A 16,281-nucleotide genomic window follows, 5' to 3' on the forward strand; every position below is an offset into this window, starting at 1 on the left:
ATGAGACATGAAACCATAAAATTCCTAGAAGAAAACATAGGCAGCAATTTCTTTGGCGTTAGCAATAGAAACTTTTTAAAAAATGTTTATTTATTTATTTTGAGAGACAGAGTGAGAGAAAGGGAGCATGAGTGGGGGGCGGGGCAGACAAAGAGGTGAGAGAGAATCCCAAGTAGGTTCCATGCTGTCAGTGCAGAGCCCAGTGCAGGGCTCGATTCCATGAACCATGAGATCAAGACCTGAGCCTAAATCAAGAGTCAGACACTCAATGAATTGAACCCCCCAGGACCCCTAGAAACTTTTTTTAAGTGGGCTCCATGCCCAACGTGGAGCCCAATGTGGGGCTTGAGCTCATGACCCTGAGATCAAGATCTGAGTTGAGATCAAGAGTCAGATGCTTAACTAACTGAACCACCCAGGCAACCCAGAAACATTTTTCTAAATATGTCTCATAAGGTAAGGATAACAAAAGCAAAATTAAACTATTGGAACTACACCAAAATAGAAAGCTTTTGCACAGCAAAGGAAACCATCAATAAAACAAAAAGGCAACCAACTGAATGAGAGAAGATATTTGTAAATGATATATCCAATAGGAGTTAATATCCAAAATACATAAAAAATTTATACAACTCAACACCAAAAACAAATAATCCAATTTTAAAAATGGGCAGAAGACATGAACAGACCAGAGAAGACATAGAGATAGTCAACAGACACATGAAAAGATGCTTAGCATCACTGATCATCAGGGAAATGCAAATCAAAACCACAATGAGCTATCACTTCACACCTGTCAGAACGGCTAAAATAAAAACAAAAATAAAAACAAACAAACAAAAAACACTAGAAGTAACAAATGTTGGCAAGGATGTGGAGAAAAAGTAACTCTCCTGCACTATTGGTGGGAATATAAATTGGTGCAGACACTGTGGAAAACAGTACAGAGGTTCCTCAAAAAATTAAAAATAGAATTACCATCTGACCCAGTAATTCCACTACTGTGTATTTACCCAAAGAAAACAGACACTAATTCAAAAAGATGTGTGCACCTCTATGTTTATTGCAGTATATGAAAGCAACCCAAGTGTCCATTGATAGATAAATAAGGAATATGTGTGTATGTATACACAACAGAATGTTACTCATCCATAGAAAAGAATGAAATCTTGTCATTTGCAATAACATGGATGGAGCTATAATTATATAATTATTTATTTATAATTATTTCACTTAGCTATAATGCTACATATTATTACCTATAATGCTAAGTGAAACGAATCAGAGAGAGACAAATACTGTTTGGTTTCACTCACATGTGGAAGTTCAGAAACAAAACAAATGAACAAATGAAAAAAGAGACAGACAGAAAACAGACTCTTAAATACAGAGAAACATATTGGTTTCAAACAAGTTGCCAGAGGGGAGGTGGGGGGGGTGGTGAGTGAAATAGGTAAATGGGATTTAAGAGTACACTTACCTTGGGGCGCCTGGGTGGCGCAGTCGGTTGAGCGTCCGACTGCAGCCAGGTCATGATCTCGCGGTCCGTGAGTTCGAGCCCCGCGACAGGCTCTGGGCTGATGGCTCGGAGCCTGGAGCCTGTTTCCGATTCTGTGTCTCCCTCTCTCTCTGCCCCTCCCCCGTTCATGCTCTGTCTCTCTCTGTCCCAAAAATGAATTAAAAAAAAAACGTTGAAAAAAAAGGAAAAAAAAAAGAGTACACTTATCTTGATGAGCGCTGAGAAATGTATAGAATTGTTGAACCATTATATTGTACACCTGAAATGAAAATAACACTGTACACTAATTATACTTGAGTTTAAAAATATATATATAGGGGTACCGGGGTGGTGCAGTTAGTTAAACGTCGGACTCTTGATCTCGGGTCACGATTTTGGGGTTCGTGAGTTCCGGCACATCAGGCTGTGTGCTGATGGCATGGAGCCTGCTTGGGATTCTGTCTCTCCTTTTCTCTGCCCCTCCCCCACTTGTGCACATGCTCTCTCTCTCTCTCTCTCTTTCTCAAAATAAATAAACTTTAAAAAAATTTTTAAAAATGACTATAAGTTACAATATATATATTAAGACTATAAATTACTATATATTAATATATTTTATATATTAATATACATTAATTATATATATTATATTAATTATATTAATATAATATATATTATACCTTATAGTATATAAGCCTATGACATATATATATATACTATATATAAGCTATATATATAAACTATATATAATATAATATAATATAATATAATATAATATAATATATATTATACCTTATAGTATATAAGCCTATAGCTTATATGTATACTAGATATATATATATCTCAGGCGCCTGGGTGGCTCAGTTGGTTGAGTGTCTGACTCTTAATTTCAGCTCAGGTCATGATCCCAGGGCTGTGGGATCCAGCTCCGCATTGGACTCCATGCTGAGCATGGACCCTGCTTGGGATTTTCTCTTTCTCCCTCTGCCCCTCTTCCCTGCTCAAGCACTCACTCTCTCTCTCTCTCTCTCTCAAATAAAAAATGAAAAAAAAATTAAAAATATGTGTAAGTTAAAAAATAAAGGTGATGAAACAAAGGTAAAAAATGGTTAAGATGGCAAAATCTGTGTTATGTGTATTTTACCACAATAAAAAATAAAAAATTTTTATTTTATTTTTTTAAGTAGTCTACATGCCCAGGGTGGAGCCCAATGCTGGGATCAAACCCATGACCCTAAGATTAATGGTCAGTCGCTCAACTGACTGACCCACCCAGGAACCCCAAAATAGAAAATTTTTAAAAGAAGAAAAGCAGGACCACCTGGCTGGCTCAGTTGGTGGAGTATGCCTCTTTTTTTCCTTATAGTATTTATTTATTTTTATTCAAATCAAATAGTAAATAATGTGCTGCTGAGTGTGTGACTCTTTTTTTTTTTAAATTTTTTTTTTAACGTTTATTTATTTTTGAGACAGAGAGAGACAGAGCATGAACGGGGGAGGGTCAGAGAGAGAGGGAGACACAGAATCGGAAGCAGGCTCCAGGCTTTGAGCTGTCAGCCCAGAGCCCGATGCGGGGCTCGAACTCACGGACAGCGAGATCGCTCATGACCTGAGCCGAAGTCATACGCTTAACCGACTGAGCCACCCAGGCGCCCCTGAGTGTGTGACTCTTGATGTTGAGGTCTTGAGTTTGAGCCCCACGTTGAGTATGGAAATTACTTAAAAATAAAATCTTTAGAAAGAAGAAAGAAAGAAAGAAAGAAAGAAAGAAAGAAAGAAAGAAAGAAAGAAAGAAAGAAAAGAAAAGAGGTAAATAGACCACCAAAAATTAAAAATGGGAGGGGAGTCTGGATGACTCAGTAGGTTAAGCATCAGACTCTTGATTTAGGCTCAAGTCATGCACAAGCCCCGTATCGGGCTCTACGCGGAGTGTGAGCCAGGAGCCTCTTGGCATTCTCTCTCTGTCCCTCCCCTGCTTGTGCTCTCGTGCTCTCTCTCTCTCTCCCAAAATAAATAAACATTTTATTTTATTTTTAATTTTTTAAATGTTTATTATTTTGAGAGAGATACAGAGCACAAGCAGGGGAGGGGCAGACAGAGAGGGAGACACAGAATCCAAAGCAGGCTCCAGGCTCTGCACATCAGCACAGAGCCCGGCATGGGGTTCAAACTCATGTGACCTGAGTCGAAATCAGGGGCTTGAGGGACTGAGCCACCCAGGTGCCCCTAAATAAATATTTTACAAAGAGAGAGAGAGAGAGAGAGAAAATAAAAATGGAAAATGTCTTTAATTGTTATCTATTTTTAACTTGCTAATTGGATCACATAATGAATTTAAATGTTTAAAAAGGAAAGTGAAATTGTGCACTTCAAATAAAAAAAAAAGATACAACATACAGATGTCAACAAGAACCATAAAATCTGGTGTAGCTATCTTACTATCAGACAAAGGAGACTTTAAGGCAAAAAGCATCACTGGAGATAAAAAGGACGTTTCAAATAATGAAATATTCAAGTATCTGGACAATGTTACAATTCTAAATTTCCATGCTCTTAATAACATAGTCTCAAAATGCAGCAAACAAACATTAATGCACCAAAAAGTGAAAATTGATAAATCTACACTCATAATTGGAAGTTTTAATACCCCTCTCTTAGTAACTAAAGAAGAAGCAAGTGAGAAAATCAGATATAAAAGTTATAAAAGATTTCAAAAACCAATTTAAAAACTTGCTTTCTTTAACACATGTAGAATACTCAACAATTGGAGAATACAAATTAGTATATATTAGGCAGATGAAACATTTACCAAATTGAATAAATTGACAATATTTGTATCAACAAATTTTAAAATATTTAAATCATTTAGAGTATTTTCACTGACCACAGCGTAATTAAACTCAAAATGAATAACAGAAAGTTTAACGAGGAAATCTCTGTATGCTTAAATATTTTTAAATACACTTCTAAATAATCTATAGGTCAAAGAAGAACTCTCAATGGAAATGAGAAATAATTTCAATTAAATGATAATATAAATATGACATACCAAAGCTTGTGGGATGTAACTGTGCCAACAGAAAGTGTATAGCCTGAGTACATATATTAGAAAGGAAGAAAGACTAAGAATCAATGTTTGAAGCAGTCATGTCAAAAAGTATTTTTCTTTTTTTTCTTTTTTCCTATTTATTTATTTATTTATTTATTTATTTATTCATTCATTCATTCATTCATTCATAAGTTTGTTTATTTAATTTTACAGAGAGAGTGTGTAAACAAGGGAGAGGAGCGGGGGTGGGGGGAGAGACAGAGAGAGACAGAGAGAGAGAAAATCTTAAGCAGGCTCCATGCTCAGCACAGATCTGGACACAGGGCTCAATCCCCCAACCCTGGGATCATGACTTGAGCCGAAATCAAGAGTCAACTGACTGAGCCACCCAGGTGCCCCAAGAAGTATTTTTAAATGACAGATTAAACCCACAGAAAACGGGGGGGGGGGCGCCTGGGTGGCTCAGTTGGTTAAGCATCCAACTTCAGCTCAGGTCATGATCTCACAGTTTATGGGTTGGAGCCCCGTGTCCGGCTCTGTGCTGAAAGCTCAGAGCCTGGAGCCTGTCTCAGATTCTGTGTTGCCCTCTCTCTCTCTCTCTGCCCCTCCCCTGTTCACACTCTGTGTCTGTCTCAAAAATAAATAAATATTAAAAAAAAAATTTAAACCCACAGAAGACAGAAGAAACAATTATTAAGAGCAGAACTTAATACAGAAGACAAACATACAACAGAGAATATTAATAATGACAAATGTTAGTGTTTTGAAAGGACTAATTGCTAAACCCTTGGTACAACTGATCAAGAAAGAGAAGAGAAAATGCTTATTTATTTTATTGTTTTGAAGTTTTACTTATTTTGAGAGAGAAAGTGTGTGTGAGCAAGGGAAGGGCAGAGAGAGAGGGAGAGAGAGAGTCCTGAGCAGGCTCCAACGTGGGGCTCGATCCCACAAACTGTGAGATCATGACCTGAGCCGAAATCAAGAATCAGACACTTAACCGACTGAGCCACCCAGGTGCCCCAAGAAGAGAAACTGTTTAAATAGCGATTATCGGGAATTTAAAAAATGCACATCACTATAGAGTTGACAAATATTTTTTAAATGATATTACAAACAACTTTATTCCAGTAATTTCTACATTTCGTTGAAATGAGCAGATTATGAGAAAAAAAATAAGACTTACAAAATGGACACAAGAAGAAATGGAAAATATTTTAATTCTACACTTATGACTTAAAAAACATTCCCATAAGTCACTCCAGGCCCAGATGGCTTTATCATTGAATTCTACCAACATCTTTGAGGAAGAAACAATGCTGATTTTACACTAACTTCATCTCCTGGGCCTTAGTTTCCTCGTCCGTAGTAGGCAGGTGTTGAACCAGCCAACCTCAGAAGTGTCTTCCAGTGTGAGTCCTTACTCACTCTCTTGATGCTCCCTCTGGCAGGCCCTGGTCAAGAGGGAAGTTGAGGATGTCTGGCTTTGATGAGAAAAGATTTCAGAATTCTGAGGTTTAGGACTCCCTGACCACCACTAGATGGGTGGGAGTCAACTGGACTCCGTTCTCCATGCTCTACAACATGCTATTGATGTGGTTATCTGAACTGAGATGGGTTCTCCTCCAGTGGTCCCAACATCCACTCCCCTGCCCTTTACTCCCAGGGGAGTAATTTTTATTTTAATTATCTTGCCTGTTTTAATCATCTTGTTGGAAATCATGCTAAATATTCTACATCCTTCTTCCTAAGTATAGGTTAACAAGCATGCAGTATTTAGTTTTTTCTTCAGAATATAGGGTCATAGAGATGAATATCAGTTATTATGTCATCTCAAAGAGGCAATTAAGGAAATTAAAGTACATATAGTTATTTGCTTCTATACCAACTAAATCTTTCCAATATTCCATAGTTTTTGAATTCTTGTCTCCCTTAAAAAAATCCCCCTATATTTCAGGCTGTTTGCAGTCTACTTATGATACCTAAGTAGGTATCATAAGTGTATTTATAAATAATGTGTATTTATTTTTGAGAGAGAGAGCGAGAAAGAAAGAGCATGATCATGGGAGAAGGAAAGAAAGAGGGAGACACAGAATCCAAAGTAGGCTTCAGGCTCTGAGCTGTCAGCACAGAGCCCAATGCAGGGCTCGAAACTGACAAATTGTTGAGATCATGACCCTTAACCGAAGTCAGACGCTCAACCGACTGAGCCACCCAGGCGCCCCTACGATCCCTTTTTCTAATGTACTGCTTCTATTTTTTTGTGAGGTAATTAAAGAGATTATCAGACATAATAGGATTGTATGTAAACTGGGAGAAAATAAACCCCAGTGAAGGTAAAATGGGAAAGTTTCCCTGAGATATTAACCTTGCACTGACTCTTCCCCTTCGTTCAAGCAGATAATAGGTCTTGTGCTACTGGTCTCAGGAATCGTTCGTGGCTTCTATTGAAGAAATAGGGATTGAAAAGGGATGGATTTCTTCTGACAAGGGTTTCTTATGACTTGGGGCCCTTGAACTTGGGTGGGAAAAAAATTACATCTTTATTTTCACTAATGTGTATCTGAAATGTAGTATTTCCTTCAATTATGTATGCAGGCAACAAACCACTGTTGTGCTAACGGTACCTGCGCATTTGTCATCAGCCGAAATCAACAATTTTCATATCCTATTTATGGTTGCTGCAATATGTTCAAATATCGTCTATGTTTGTCACTGCTTCAAAAGTATAAAGTTATTATATCCATCACTAGATCTTGGTATTTAATGTACTTTAAAAAAAAATTCATACCGGGGCGCCTGGGTGGTGCAGTCGGTTAAGCGTCCGACTTCAGCCAGGTCACGATCTCGTGGTCCGTGAGTTCGAGCCCCGCGTCGGGCTCTGGGCCGATGGCTCAGAGCCTGGAGCCTGCTTCCGATTCTGTGTCTCCCTCTCTCTCTGCCCCTCCCCCGTTCATGCTCCGTCTCTCTCTGTCCCAAAAAAATAAATAAACGTTGAAAAAAAAATTTTTTTTAAAAATCCATACCTTATTATGTCAGAGACCTGGTTTTAAAATATCTTGATAATCCTACATCCGTGTTTCCCCCCAGGCTAATGAAAGGAAAGAAAGAAAGAGCAGAGGGCTGAGAGTCTGTGATACCTCTGGGAGGGCGTGGCTGCTCCCTGCCCCGGGAGACAGAGTCCCATGTCGCCCTGTTGGGAATGGAAACAGGTGACAGAACCGCTGTGACCTGTGGGGACCCCTGCTTGCAAGCCCAATGGAGGCCCCAACAAAAAATCCTCCCCAAACAGTATATAATTCATGGGACCCCCCCCCCCAAAAACACCTAACTAAGCTCTCTTTCTTATACAACTGAGTTTGAGGGCTGAAGTTTGTGGCAATTACAAAGGCTCCTCTAGTGACTGAAAAGCAAGGCCTCAATTACAGAACTTCTGTCCATTGGAGACAGAAACAACGTGGAAAAGTTGAAATACCTGTGTTCAGATTGTAAGATCTAGCCCAGACTTGCTGTATATATTGCAGTATTAAGTGGAAAAAAACCTCCCTTTTGTATTACAGTCATGTGTATGACCGTTAAATAATTTTTTTAAGTCCAATTGCTCAGGGGCCTTTGATGGAATTCCTGAATAATAGCTATGTTTCAGATGGGGGCTGAAGTGTGGCAGTCTGTGTGCGTGTCAGGGCTGTGAGAGGTCATGTGTAGTCCCGGCCTCTCCGTTTGCTGCCTCACAGGTCAGGGACCAAATTGGGACCCCAGACATCTTCGCACTGAGTCAGTCTCCACTGCCTCCATTAGATTCTACACTGGCAGCCTCCTGTGCCAACTCAGCTCCTCTGTCTCACCTCCCATTTCTCCATTTCATAGACGAACTCTCAACCCATGAGCTGAAGGAAGGAGCAAGCCAAAAGCTTCTTCCTCCTCCTTTCTACCTTGTCCATAAATTCTCTTCCCAAAATAGAAGACCTCTTTGACGGTGAGGAGGAGGACTAGCCCCGCTCCCCTTCAACTCTTGCAGAGAGCTTGCCTCCCCACCCCTGCTTCTCCTTGGGCCTCTCTTACCCTCAATGTACCCCAGCCCCTGTGGGGAGAGCGGGTAGGGTCTGAGAGAGAGGTACAGGTAGTGCCCGATTTTTTATTATTCTCTGCACCCTGACCTTTCCTCTCTACCAGCTGGGCCTCACGTGGGAAGAGCCTCAGGTCTCAGCTTGCCAGATTATGCAATGGACCAGCTGATAGGTGAGGCAGGCTCCTTCCGCCCCCAGATCGTGTCAGCCTCATTAGCAGTTTCAAAAGCAACATCTTCTAAGAGTTGAGTGTCTTGGCCTTGGATGGAGCTGGGACAAGACTAAGTTAAGTGGCTGCATATCCTCCTCCCTCACCTTTATGCCTCAGCAAGCCACAGGGAGACAAGATAATGGAAAGACAGGAGGCCTGGCTTCTACTCTAATATCTGCCATTAAATCATTCCTAGCCCATCCAGGTCTCTTCCCCAACCTACCCTTAGTTTTTCTTTAAGACAAGTCGGTTAAACTAGATGAACTTTAAGTTCTTTTCCACTTCTTAGTGGTCCTGGCACATTATCAACATCCCAAAAGACAATGTTCTCCGTCTCTTAGGCAAACGATAGGCTCCCTGGGAATGAGGCGCCCACCCTAAGTCACACAATCAGGAGGCAAGTGGGGGGGGGGGGCGGGGTTGGAACTTGCCTATTTAGAATTCCTAATCCATTCAACTGCATTAGTCAAGGAAAAACCTCACCTCAGGAGCTCTGCCCCTCTTCCAAAGGCTCAGTGGTCTTTGAATTAGGAAACATGGCAGAGGGAGAACCGTCAAGGCCCAGGAGACCCCAAGGCCTGCTGCTGAGCTCAGAGGCCATGAGGAAGGGAGTGGAAGACGACCATCACTGGAGATTCAAAAGGAAGCTTGATGACCCAGCCGGATGTGAGACTGGTGAATGGAAAAGAGTGGCTGCTAGCGATGCATTAAGATAAGAAAAAGTAAGTGCTAAGATGCCTTGCTTGTTCAGAAAATGATGTCCCAAGCACAGTACTATTGTCACAGAAAAATGCCATACTAGCTAAATATGCGATCATATTTGGGCATATTTGGCTGGGAAAAGAGGCCTTTACTTAGTGACAGGCATAGTCTATGAGAAACAGACTGAGATGGGGCAGAAGAGGTGAATAGGTCTCTGAATGGTGAGATGGAGGTAGATTTTTGCAAGCTTGTATTGGCCTCTTCAGGCTTGATATCTTACTTCCTGGTCCACAGTGCCTGTTGGAGGAGAAATGGGATGGGTACAAAGGATAAATCACTTTGAGAGACCACAGTAGTGGCCAGGGGATTTCAAATTTCTTTCTATTTTTTATAGTTTAAAATATTTGATATAGCCAAAAGAATGTTATATACATATACAGTCATGTGCATAATAATAAAACAAACACCTGTGAGCCCACCCCCCCACTTAACTAGAACACTACCAGTGCTCAAATGTTTCATCCCCTGGCTGACCCAGAGGTGACCACTCTTCTGAATTTGTCCCACAATATTTTACTTTTCTTTCTATTTTTTTCATACACAAGTCTCCAAGCAATATAAAGTTTATTTTTATTTTTTGTTTTATTTTATTTTATCTTATTTATTTTGAGAGTGCATGCACACTCAAGCAGGGGAGGGACAGAGAGAGAAGGAAAGAGAGAGAATCCCAAGCAGGCTCCGCACTGTCAGCACAGAGCCGGGTGGGGGGCTTGAACTCACGAACTGTGAGATCATGACCTGAGCTGAAATCAAGAGTCAGTCACTCAACAACTGAGCCACCCAGGTGCCCCAGTTTTATTTTAAATTTAACAGGAATGTATTTATTCCATGAATTACTTTTTCACATATTATTGTTCTGAGATTCATCCATGCTGATGTGTATACAGTTTGTTCATTTGTACTATGTACAGTATTCCATTGTGTGAATACACTACAATGAATTTAGCTATTCTTTTATCCAAGGGCATTTGGATTCTTTCCAGTTTTTTGCTGTTTTCAACAATGCTGCTAAAAACTCCTGGATGTTTATGTTTCCTGAGCCCAAGTGTAAGAGTTTCTCTGGGGTATATACCCTGGAGTGGAATCACTGAGTCAAACTGTTTTTCAGAGTGGTTGGACCAATTTATGTTCCACTTCTGAGTGTTGTTGTTGCACGACATCCTCGCCAAGACTTGGTGTTGTTCTTTTGTCTCTCAAAAATGAATAAACGTTAAAAAAAAATAAAAAAAGAAAGAAAAGGGGCGCCTGGGTGGCTCAGTCGGTTGAGCGTCCTACTTCGGCTCAGGTCAGGATCTTGCAGTTTGTGAGTTCGAGCCCCGTGTCGGGCTCTGTGCTGACAGCTCAGAGCCTGGAGCCTATTTTGGATTCTGTGTCTCCCTCTCTCTGCCCCTTCCCCGCTCATGCTCTGTCTCTCTCTGCCTCTCAAAAATGAATAAACGTTAAAAAATAAAAGTAAAAAAAAAAAAAAGACTTGGTGTTGTTCTCCCGCTTTCCAGCAGCATCCCTAACCTTGGTTATCTCTGCTGATGACCTGGGGTGGCCCCCACCTTTCACAGCCAGAGCTCCGGGAGGGAGGGGGGACATGCTAAGATGTTTCTATGTACCCCTGTATTCTTAACTGAATAACATTGACCACAAGGGAGGGGAGGAAAGTGTAGGGGTAGACTAGGGAACTTGAGGTCTGTCTACATGACTATCAGAATCACTGGATCCTTTTGGAGAACAAAGGCCAGCTGGTGAAGTTAGTTCTGCCCTAACCCAAAGCACACTGGAGCCTGGTCTCCTGGGATGACCGAAGGTGCTTAATTCATTATCCTCCCTACCAGCCCCCACAGCCCCTCCTGTTCCTCGGTGAACACTATTTACCTCTCTGCACTTTCCCCTCTGTCAATATTTCTCCAAGTGTGGCCATCTACATCAGAATCGGCTGTGGTGCTTGTTTAAAATGAAAATTCTCAGAACTCTCTTCAGACTGAATCAGACTCTCTGAGGTGTAGCTTGGGAAGCAAGTTTCTCAGATGATCCATGTACACATTGAGGTTTGTGAACTGCTGCTCTAAGCACTGTCATTAGGGAGGTCAGGCCAAGGTCATCTCTGGGCAGGTTCAGACAGTCTCCAAACAGCTTCTCCTTGAGGGCCAAGTTGAATCTCATCTTCCCAAGACCCTTCCCCTACCTCCACTGTCCCTGAGGGCAGCGGAGGTAAGGAGACCACTTTAACTGAAGCATCTGTGTGTACAAGACATGCACCCCAGCATCATTTACGGTTAAGAGAAACCAAAAATCACTGCCTGCTAGTAGAGGCCTGGTCAAATTCATAATGGCACAGCTTTTTGATGGAATGCTAAGCAACTATTAAAAGCGACTTTAGGGGTGCCTGGGTGGCTCAGTGGGTTGAGCGTCTGACTTCAGCTCAGGTCATGATCTCATAGCTCGTGAGTTCGAGCCCCACATTGGGCTCTGTGCTGACGGCTCAGAGCCTGGAGCCTGCTTCGGATTCTGTGTCTCCCTCTCCCTCTGCCCCTCCGCCATTCACACACACTCTCTCTCTGTTTCAAAAAGTAAATAAACATTAAAAATTAAAACAAAAAAGTGACTTTAGGGGTGCCTGGGTGGCTCAGTCAGTTAAGTGTCCAACTTCAGCTCAGGTCATGATCTTGCAGTTTGTGAGTTCGAGCCCTGAGTCAGTCGCTGTGACACTTCAGAGACTGGAGCCTGCTTCTGATCCTGTGTCTCCCTCTCTCTCTGTCCCTCCCCCACTCATGCTCTTTCTCTCTCACAATAAAATAAACATTAAAAAAATTTTTTTTAAGTAACTTTATGTTTTTATTATTGCAGTTCCACTTTCATCAAATCTTTAAAAAGTATGTTAAATTTTATAGCTTCCAGTATTGTTTGAGTTTTCTACATAAGTGTGCATTTATCTTTATAATCAGAAAAGCACAACAAAACACAAAACACAGAAACATCCAGAAGCATTCGCTGGATATTATTTATAAAAAAATCTTTTAACATTTATTTATTTTTGAGAGACAGAGAGACACAGAAAGAGGGAGACACGGAATCCAAAGCAGGCTCCAGGCTCTGAGTTGTCAGCACAGAGCCCGACGTGGGGCTCGAACTCACAAACCATGAGATCCTGACCTGAGCCGAAGTCGGACGCTCAAACCGACTGAGCCACCCAAGTGTCCCTCTTTTGCTGGATATTTATGAAGGGGCTGGTTTAGATTATTCCACAAACCCTGATAACAAGAATCTCTTTAAATTATCAAAGGAGAGGGGCGCCTGGGTGGCGCAGTCGGTTAAGCGTCTGACTTCAGCCAGGTCACGATCTCGCGGTCCGTGAGTTCGAGCCCCGCGTCGGCTCTGGGCTGATGGCTCAGAGCCTGGAGCCTGTTTCCGATTCTGTGTCTCCCTCTCTCTCTGCCCCTCCCCCGTTCATGCTCTGTCTCTCTCTGTCCCAAAAATAAATAAAAACGCTGAAAAAAAATTAAAAAAAAATTATCAAAGGAGATACTATAGGAAATACTTCCGTAGCTGACAAACCTAGGATTCTAGACTGAAAGAGTTCACCAAGAGGCACAACAAACTGTTGTTTAATGACTTTGTTTAATGATGCAGGTATTTGTCCTCACCACGGATAAACTTTTGTTAACTTTTATTATTTTATTATTTTTATTTCAGAACACCAAGAATGAAGATGAAGAGATCCTAAAAGCTTCGAAAGAGAAAAAAGGAAAAACAGGCCAAAGATAAGAAAGATAAGAAATGAGAGTGGCATTGGGCTTCCTCAGAGGCGTTGGGTATTAGAAGACCATGAAGCTTTGCTTTGGAAACAATGGTGGTCCCTGGCAGAGTCGGTAGAGGATGCAACTCTCGGCATTGTGAGTTAGAGCCCCACATTGGCATAGAGATGACTTCAAAAGAAGAAAAGAAAATCCAAAATAATCAGGAGAAAAATGATTTCTGTATCTATTCTAAACTGCTTAGCATGTGTACTAGTAGAATAAAGACTTTCTGGGACATACAAGGGTTCCAATATTTAATTTCCCAAACAATCTTAGCATACTCCTGGAGGATGCATTTTAGCAAAATGAGGATATACAACATGAAAGAGAAAGCTATGGACCCTGGAAGCTGGAGAGCCAACCCAGGACGCTGGTGAGGGTAGGTCCAGCAGGGCCAAGGTGTGTTCAGGCCCTAGGTGGGCACAGCTCGTCCAAACTGGGGAAGGAGCAGGGGGCTCAGGGACAGATGCCTCCAGAATCAAAAATGCAAATGAAATCAACAAAGGCTTCAAACTGTGTCTGAGTATATAGCAAAATTATTGACAGTCATGTGACAGACTCTTTTTGGGGCATTTGTGGAGAAGCTGTGAAATGGAGACAGGCACATAGAAAACTAAGCAGATGAAAACATGGAAACCGATAATTTCAGGAAAACCAAAGAGTTGTAGAAGGAAGAAAACACAGAGTACTGTAAGTCACCATAATGTTTAAAATTGATAAACTGTGAAACTGGAACATGATGCGTATTATTTAAAATATGGAGAAAAACGAGGCAAAGGAACAGTTAAAAGAGTTGGAGGTGTCGGTCTCTTGGGAATGCGACAGCGGATTAGGTAAACACAGTTGTGTTTTGCCATAAGCCTGCTAGCAACAGTTTTTTAAACTAGGCATACTGATTATTTTCATACTAACATTGGAAACACTCATACACTGCTGATTGAATGCAAAAGGATGCCGCCATTACCTTTAAAAAGTTAAACACAGAGTTACCCCATGACCTAACATTTCCACTCCTGAGAATATACTCGAGATTTGCAACCAGGCCTTCAAACAAAAATTTGTACAGGACTCGTTCAGCCTTATTCACAACAGCCAAAACAGTGGTAAATGTCCACACACTAATGAATGGCTAAGAAAAATGTGACATATCTATATAGAATATGATTCAGCCATAAAAAAGGAAGTACTGATACATGCTACCACAAGGATGAACCTTGAAAGCATTACCCTAAGTGAAAGAAGCCAGTTACAAAAGGTCACATATTGTATGATTCCATTTATATGAAATGTTCAGAAAAGGCAAATCCATAGAAGCAGAAACGAGATTGATTAGTGGTTCCCTGGGGCTAGTGGGAGAGGAGAAGAGGAATGATTGTTCAATGGGTATGGAGTTTCTTCTGCGGGGGAGACGAAATGTTCTGCTGATGGTTGCCCAACATTGTGAATAGATGAAGAACCGCTGAATTGTACACTTTAACATGATCAAATGGCGAATTTTATCTTATGTAAATTTTGTCTCAATAAAGATACACTTGGTTGTAACAGAACACCCAATTCAAGCTGCCTTAAACAATAAGATTTGTTCTGAGTTGAAACTGTTTTGTTTTGTTTGTTTGTTTGTTTGTTTAAACCACCACCCAGAGTACCTATTTTTCCCTTCACTCTTCCAGGGCCTAAGATCCACTTGGCCCCAAGACCCCCGCACAGAGGACCTGCAGAGGTGCTGGGGAGGACAGTACATTGTAGCGGTAAATGGGCGCCTGAGAGCCAGGCAGTCGGGGTTAGAGTTCTGGTTCCTCCACTGACTTGCTGCCAGACCTTAAGCAAAATTAATTTTTCTTCTTCTTTTATTTAATCTTTGTTTTTGAGAGAGGGAGAGAGAGAGACAGAGCATGAGTGGTGGAGGGACACAGAGAGAGGAGACACAGAATCCTAAGCAAGCTCCAGGCTCTGAGCTGTCAGTTCAGAGCCCAATGTCAGTCCGGGGGGTGGTGGGGGTGGTGGTGGGGTGGCGGGGGTGGTGGGGGGGGGGGGTGGTGGGGGGGCGGGGGTGGTGGGGGGGGTGGTGGGGTGGTGGGGGGGGGTGGTGGGGGGGTGGGGGCTCGAACTCACAGCGTGCGATCGTGACCCGAGCTGCAGTCCGATACCTAACCGACTGAGCCACCTAGGAGCCCCAGAATTAATTCTTAATCTAAGTGTTTGTTTCCTCAACACTAAAATGGGCAGATAACGGTCCCTATCTTATCCGGCGCTTGTGAAAATTAGAGATAACGTTTTTAAAGCCCCGGCACAGTGCCAGGCCTATAGTAAACCTTCAGATGAGCTATTTCGGGGGAACGTTCTGCTTCCAGGATGAGCAGTTTCATTAAGCAGGTGGCAGGAGAGGATTTCAGGAAAAAACAATACTATCTAATATGGATTGAGCGCCTACTCGGCGGCAGACCCTGTTCCAAGGCCTTTCTGCGCATTAGCTCGCCTGCCTAGCGCACCCGGCCGGCCCGCCGACCCCTGCCAGGGAGCGGTGCCCGCGGGGCCTGAGCTGCGGGCGGCCGCGACCGCGCCCCAGCGACGGGAAGGAGGCAAGCTGGCGCCAGGGCGACAGGGCCTGCTGCGCTCTGCGGCCCTCGTCCTGCATCCTCAGCTGGGCCGGCGCTAGGGGCCGGGGCGCACCAGCCTGCTTCGCCCTGCGCAGCGCGGCCCGCGGGGAAGACCTACACGGACTTGGGTGCTGGCGATGGGTCGGGATACGGGGATCCGAGACCCGAGGCCGGAGCCGGGCGCCGGCGGCACGGAGACCGGAGGAGGCGGGAATCTGGGGATTCGAGGGCTGTGGGGGCGTGGAGGCCAAAGGGTGCTGAGACCTGAGGGTGCAGAGGGCGCGGGCGTACCTGGAGGAACCCGGGAAGCTG

The 16,281-nt window shown here is 42.7% G+C and overlaps 1 long non-coding RNA gene across 1 annotated transcript in view; it reads right to left on the minus strand.

Moving 5' to 3' along the window:
• The window catches only part of LOC123381995, a 53,504-nt gene that overhangs the window by 36,770 nt on the left and 453 nt on the right, over positions 1–16,281 (minus strand). The gene's annotated exons all lie outside the window — the stretch shown is intronic.

The sequence above is a fragment of the Felis catus genome, chromosome E1 (assembly GCF_018350175.1).
Source record: "Felis catus isolate Fca126 chromosome E1, F.catus_Fca126_mat1.0, whole genome shotgun sequence".
Lineage (NCBI taxonomy): Eukaryota > Metazoa > Chordata > Mammalia > Carnivora > Felidae > Felis > Felis catus.